Source organism: Tupaia chinensis, unplaced genomic scaffold (genome assembly GCF_000334495.1).
Source record: "Tupaia chinensis unplaced genomic scaffold, TupChi_1.0 Scaffold000644_1, whole genome shotgun sequence".
In the NCBI taxonomy this organism is placed as follows: Eukaryota; Metazoa; Chordata; class Mammalia; order Scandentia; family Tupaiidae; genus Tupaia; species Tupaia belangeri.
Genome location: NW_006160165.1, coordinates 3,132,104 through 3,138,945, shown reverse-complemented (window position 1 = coordinate 3,138,945; position 6,842 = coordinate 3,132,104).

The window sequence follows — 6,842 nt, the reverse complement described above, 5'->3', positions numbered from 1 at the left end:
GGCTGACTGCAGTTCAAGTCCCAGACTCGGTAGCTTGAAAATAACACCAGATGCGTTTATGTGTGTGCCCAAGATCCAGAAAGGAGAACAGAGGAGAAGGGATTGTGGCATGGCCAGCGCCCCTAGGGGGTGATTTCTTACCAGCCCCCCACCACACTGACCACCCCACCCAAGTGATCACATGTGTCCTAAGGCAAAACCTCTAAAAAAAAAAAAGCATACCCTAAGGCCGAATTAGCAAGTGCTATGAGTCAGGATCGTTAGGACTAGCAGACTGTACACCGTACATCCCAGAACACTGTGGCCATCAGAACACGAGTGGCAACGAGTGTTAGCAGACTACATTCAGCCTTAATGTATTTTGCAAGCAGAATTATCTTTACAAATGTTAGTCATTCTTTTTTTTTTAGAGAGTTTTTTTGTTTGTTTGTTTTTTTTTTGCTATAGGGTATGTGTGCTCACTGGAGAGACAGAGAGAGATAGAGAGATAGAAAGCAAGAAGTCACCCCCCTCACACACAGGGGGAATGGCCGTACTGCAATCCCTTCTCCTCCGTTCTCATTCTCCTCTTGGGATTTTGGGTATGCATGCACACGTGCCCAGTGTGAGTTTTAGCTGTGAGGTCCAGGACTTGCACTGTGGTCGACTACATGGGAGTCCAGTGATGTAATCATTACACATTCCGCTGGTCCCAGTCATTCACTTTGTTAAAAAATCTAGAATAATGATGTTACTTAATAGTTCTAAAAGGTGCAAAGCTATAAGGGTGGGAAAAGGGGGTTTGATTCCTTGTTGATTTCCCAGGTTTACAAAGAAAATTAGTTACCCGAGTGTTAAAGTAACTTTTTGTTTTTAGATTAAGTTGTAGGGGCTGTAGGTTGCCTAGTGGTTAAAAAGTGCTGGACTCCCATGTGGTCAACTGTGATTCCAGTTCCAGACCGGACAGCTTGAAACTCATGCTAGTCATGTGTGCATGCATATGCCCAAAATCCTGAGAGGAGAATAGAGAAGAAGGAATTGTGGCATGGCCATCCCCCCTTGTGGGGGTGCGATTTCTCACTTTCTGTCTCTCTGTCTTTCTCTGTCTCTCTGGCAAGCACATGTGCTCTATAGCAAAAACCTCTTTCTCAAAAAAAAAAAAAAAAAAAAAGATTAGTTGGAAAACATTTCACAACAGTTCTCAGTAATATTAGCTCCAAAATCAAGAAAAAATGTATGCAACTGTGAAGAAAATGATTTTTCATGGAGCTTAGCCATCTTGAAACTGTCCAAGGAACAGTTAGGTAAACGAGGAACAGGAGTCCACGGTGAGGGGGATAATGTTGAGGCAGGAGTGTTGGGCGATCAGACCCAACACCCACGTCGGTTCTTGTCCTACGCTTATGAAGAATTAGAGACACAGCCATGGGGAGGAGCAGAAAGCGAGGCTTGTTGGGGAAAGAGAAAAGCTTCCAGTGCTGTGGAAGAGGGCTCAGATGACTTGCTGAAGAGGGGCTGGAGGCGAGGGGGTTTATCTAGTAGCCTCAGTGATGGGCTGGCTTTCTGATAAGGGAGTGGGTTTTAGAAAATGGTTACCTGATAGCCTGAGTGATATATTACCCCATTCTTGGTAGGGTCAGCAGACCACAGTGTCCTGAACATCTGGTTAGAGTGTAGTTACTGGGTAGGAACTGCTGCTCTTAGCTACAGCTGCTTTACATTCCAGTGCAGCCAGCTCTTGTCTATGTATTCTTGGCCACTGTGACTCCATCTTGACCTCAACTGTCTGTGTGTTCAAGATCCCTATCTCTTGCCTTATTAGCAAGGAGTCAGAAAACTCTTTAGAGACATGTAGATATAGATATAGATATAGATAAATATAAGTATAGATATAGATAGTATGTTTACCAGACCAGAAAGGAGAAACACAAAGACTTCATGAACAAAGAAACACACGGTGACTCCCTTCCAGGCCTTTACCCCATCTACCTGTGAGTCTCGGTCCTATCTCAGTGTGGCCAACGTTTTTAAACTAGAGAATTTTCATGGTAGTTCTCTAACAAATGACTCTATGATATTTAAATAATAAAATGCCAAATATGATTTTAATATTTTTAAAATAGCCACAAATAGACATTATTATTATTATTTACATTTATTTGTTTACTGTTATTTTCAGGCCACTGGGTCCAGGACTTGAACTGCAACCAGCCGTTTGGGAGTCCAGCACCCCCCCACCAGATGAATCCCACATTTGACTGAGCCTGTAACATGTTGCAAACACTCTCTAGGCACCGGGAAGACTGCAGTGCATGACAGATACGATCTTTCCTGAGTGATCTTGCACTTCGCGGAGGTGGGTCTGGGCCGAGGATCTGTCCAGCTAGCGAGCACTTCCCTGGATGCTGACGTGTCCCTGATGTCCCATCAGTTGCTTGTTCAGCATCCGTTCCTGGAGAGAGAACTCTGTTCAGACTTCAGATCAGTTTCCCAATGATTTCCTTCAGTCTTAACAACAATGAACGTAATGCAAACAGAGGAACCTGCAGATCGCACCTGACTCCCTCTGCACGGTGCTGTCCATCCACACAAGGTGCAGATGACTCTGTTTAAGTCACGTCTCATCAGGGTGCAGATATCCTGGGAAGGATGGTTATTTTTATAGAGTGGGATCATCTTTAAGGCCAAATTAAATATATAACTTACTTACTTTTAGCATTTCTCAAATCAATAGGCTTCCATTGAGTAATCTTTTAGACATTTTCTTTAAAGCATTCTTTATGTATACTTATAAAGTATTTAGAATCAGTTTATTAAAAGATAGGCTGGGGACCACAGACGGTGTAATGGTTACGTCACTGGACTTCCACGTAGATGACTGTGGTTAGCGTCCCGGACCTGGCAACTTGAAACTCATGGTGGGCACATGTGTGTGCGTGCCCAGGATCCTGAGAGGAGAGTGAAAAAGGAATTGCGGCATGGCCATCCCCTCTAGGGGATGATTTATTGCATTCTGCCTCTCTGTCTCTCTCTCTCTCTGGTGAGCACACACATCCTATAGTAAAATCTCTCCCTAAAAAAAAAAAAAAAAAAAAGACAGGCTGGATAGAGGCCCAGGTGGAAACCCACTGTCCCGAGAGGTCACTGCACAGGGGGAGGCTCTGGGTGAGTGTCTGGGAGCCTCCTCCCGGGTATGCTGGTACCTGTGGGCCCATGACCCCAGCTGGCTGAGGCTAGGGCTGGACCATGGTGACGAGGTCCTGTGGAGTGTCCTCATGCTCTCATGTATAAGTGAGTGAATGAATGAATAACAGGTGTAGGCGCCACCACCTGGTACCTGCCAGCTCTTGTCTATGTATTCTTGGCCACTGTGACTCCATCTTGACCTCAACTGTCTGTGTGTTCAAGATCCCTATCTCTTGCCTTATTAGCAAGGAGTCAGAAAACTCTTTAGAGACATGTAGATATAGATATAGATATAGATAAATATAAGTATAGATATAGATAGTATGTTTACCAGACCAGAAAGGAGAAACACAAAGACTTCATGAACAAAGAAACACACGGTGACTCCCTTCCAGGCCTTTACCCCATCTACCTGTGAGTCTCGGTCCTATCTCAGTGTGGCCAACGTTTTTAAACTAGAGAATTTTCATGGTAGTTCTCTAACAAATGACTCTATGATATTTAAATAATAAAATGCCAAATATGATTTTAATATTTTTAAAATAGCCACAAATAGACATTATTATTATTATTTACATTTATTTGTTTACTGTTATTTTCAGGCCACTGGGTCCAGGACTTGAACTGCAACCAGCCGTTTGGGAGTCCAGCACCCCCCCACCAGATGAATCCCACATTTGACTGAGCCTGTAACATGTTGCAAACACTCTCTAGGCACCGGGAAGACTGCAGTGCATGACAGATACGATCTTTCCTGAGTGATCTTGCACTTCGCGGAGGTGGGTCTGGGCCGAGGATCTGTCCAGCTAGCGAGCACTTCCCTGGATGCTGACGTGTCCCTGATGTCCCATCAGTTGCTTGTTCAGCATCCGTTCCTGGAGAGAGAACTCTGTTCAGACTTCAGATCAGTTTCCCAATGATTTCCTTCAGTCTTAACAACAATGAACGTAATGCAAACAGAGGAACCTGCAGATCGCACCTGACTCCCTCTGCACGGTGCTGTCCATCCACACAAGGTGCAGATGACTCTGTTTAAGTCACGTCTCATCAGGGTGCAGATATCCTGGGAAGGATGGTTATTTTTATAGAGTGGGATCATCTTTAAGGCCAAATTAAATATATAACTTACTTACTTTTAGCATTTCTCAAATCAATAGGCTTCCATTGAGTAATCTTTTAGACATTTTCTTTAAAGCATTCTTTATGTATACTTATAAAGTATTTAGAATCAGTTTATTAAAAGATAGGCTGGGGACCACAGACGGTGTAATGGTTACGTCACTGGACTTCCACGTAGATGACTGTGGTTAGCGTCCCGGACCTGGCAACTTGAAACTCATGGTGGGCACATGTGTGTGCGTGCCCAGGATCCTGAGAGGAGAGTGAAAAAGGAATTGCGGCATGGCCATCCCCTCTAGGGGATGATTTATTGCATTCTGCCTCTCTGTCTCTCTCTCTCTCTGGTGAGCACACACATCCTATAGTAAAATCTCTCCCTAAAAAAAAAAAAAAAAAAAAAAGACAGGCTGGATAGAGGCCCAGGTGGAAACCCACTGTCCCGAGAGGTCACTGCACAGGGGGAGGCTCTGGGTGAGTGTCTGGGAGCCTCCTCCCGGGTATGCTGGTACCTGTGGGCCCATGACCCCAGCTGGCTGAGGCTAGGGCTGGACCATGGTGACGAGGTCCTGTGGAGTGTCCTCATGCTCTCATGTATAAGTGAGTGAATGAATGAATAACAGGTGTAGGCGCCACCACCTGGTACCTCGTCAGTGGCCCGTGAGTCTGGCAGGCTCAGGGCAGTGGACAAAGGTGGGAAGACCGACAACCACAGCCTCCCCTTGCGCTCCTCAGAGACCTGTGAGGCACAATAAAAGATTCCGTGGGCTTGTTTTGACTGCTGCCAATAAATACTATAAGTTATTTATTCATACAAAAATGGCAAAATTCTCATATTTAAGAATGTTAACAAGCCAGGCGTTTGAAATGCAAGTTTCAAAATCTTTAAAAAAGAAAAAGATAAAAGACATTTTAAACATGAGCATGCTCCTCTCACTAAATATTTTCGGTATCTATTCATTTGTTTGAACAAAGAGTAAAATAAACATAAAACATTCATATATCAAGGTCTTCCTACCACAATAAAATCAACTTCTTTTTGTAGAGGAACTGATAAGGCATTATGTTAGATTGGCTATACTTGCTGTCTTATGCAAATTGCATTTAGCTCGGCACCCTTTGTAAGCTTCAGAGAAAATGATTTTTTTTTAATCTGTACTGACGAAAGGTAGCACTTAGCTTTTTCGTAAACCTGCGTCCAAAACCAGGCACGTATTTCATTGTTTGAGGAAAAAAAATTAAGATAAGAAAAGAAAAAGATGCAAATTTGATTCGTTGTGTGAAAGACCCTTATTTTTTAATTTTTATGATGGCTTCAGATTGTGCATGGAGAAGAAACCAGTTTTAGCTGAATTCGCAGCAAAGACAGTGGCAAAGATTCTAGAATGAATACAAATCCCAGCACACACCACCTCCTCCTTTAACCTAGATTTGTGAGAGTTATTTGTGTGTTTATAGCAGATGATATTCTTAGGCAATACTTATGCTCTTTTCAATTTTAAATCATTTTGCTCTTTTGCTGTGCTTATAATGGTCTCTGCCTTAAATGGGTAAAACCTTCCAGAGAGACGGAGTGGCCATTTCCCGCTCTATTTCCGAAGACTGGGCATGAATTAGCTGCCATGACAGAAGAGAGGCCCATGCTGGTTTTCAGAACAGCGGTGCGGCCCAGAGCAGTTTCCTCACGTCTCCCAGGAGACGAGACTTGGGCCTTTCCTAGGGTGAAAAGTTCAGAGATCACCTGTGCTGGGAAACTGGTTGAAAAGCCACTCAGATGCACTTTGCAGAGGGTCACAGGGTGTGGCGTTGTCCAGAGGATGGGTCGGCCTCCTGCTCTGCGGGAGCAGCTGACTCAGGGGCAGGAACTTAGCTGGGATGTGCTATTGTAAGTTCAAATACTAGCGAATCCATTCAGAAATGGGTGTCCTTATGAAAAGCAAGTTATTAAAGCATTCATCAGTAAGGAACTCCTAAATCGGATATCCCCTGAACACAAGATATTTGTCAATGTATATATATAGCAATGTTTCTGTTCTCGAAACACTGGCACAGTCAGAAAAAGAAAATGACTATGTTTTCAATAGAGACACTTTAAAATAGAAGTAGATGGCATCACCTCTCCGTAACATCGCTGTGGAGATACAATTTGCATACCACAAAATTCTCCCCTTAAAAGTGTTCAATGTGGGACCAGCAGATGGTGCAATGGTTGCGTTGCTGGACTCCCATGTAGTTGACCATGGTTTGAGTCCCAGACATGGTGCCTAAAACCCATGCCGGGAATGTGTACATGCCTCAAGTCCTGAGAGAGATTGGAGAAGAAGGGATTACAACGTGGTCATCCCCCCAGGACGATTTCTCACTTTCTGTCTCTCTGGCGAGTACATGCACCCGATAGCAAAAATCTCTCAAAAAAATTAAATGAAGCGTACAATTCAGTGGTTCAGTGCATTCACGGAGTTGTTCAATCATATCCACAACCTGATTCTAGAATGTTCTCGTCACCCCTAAGAGGAGCAGCCTACATAGTCACTGCTCTTTCCTTCTCCCCAGCTCCACAC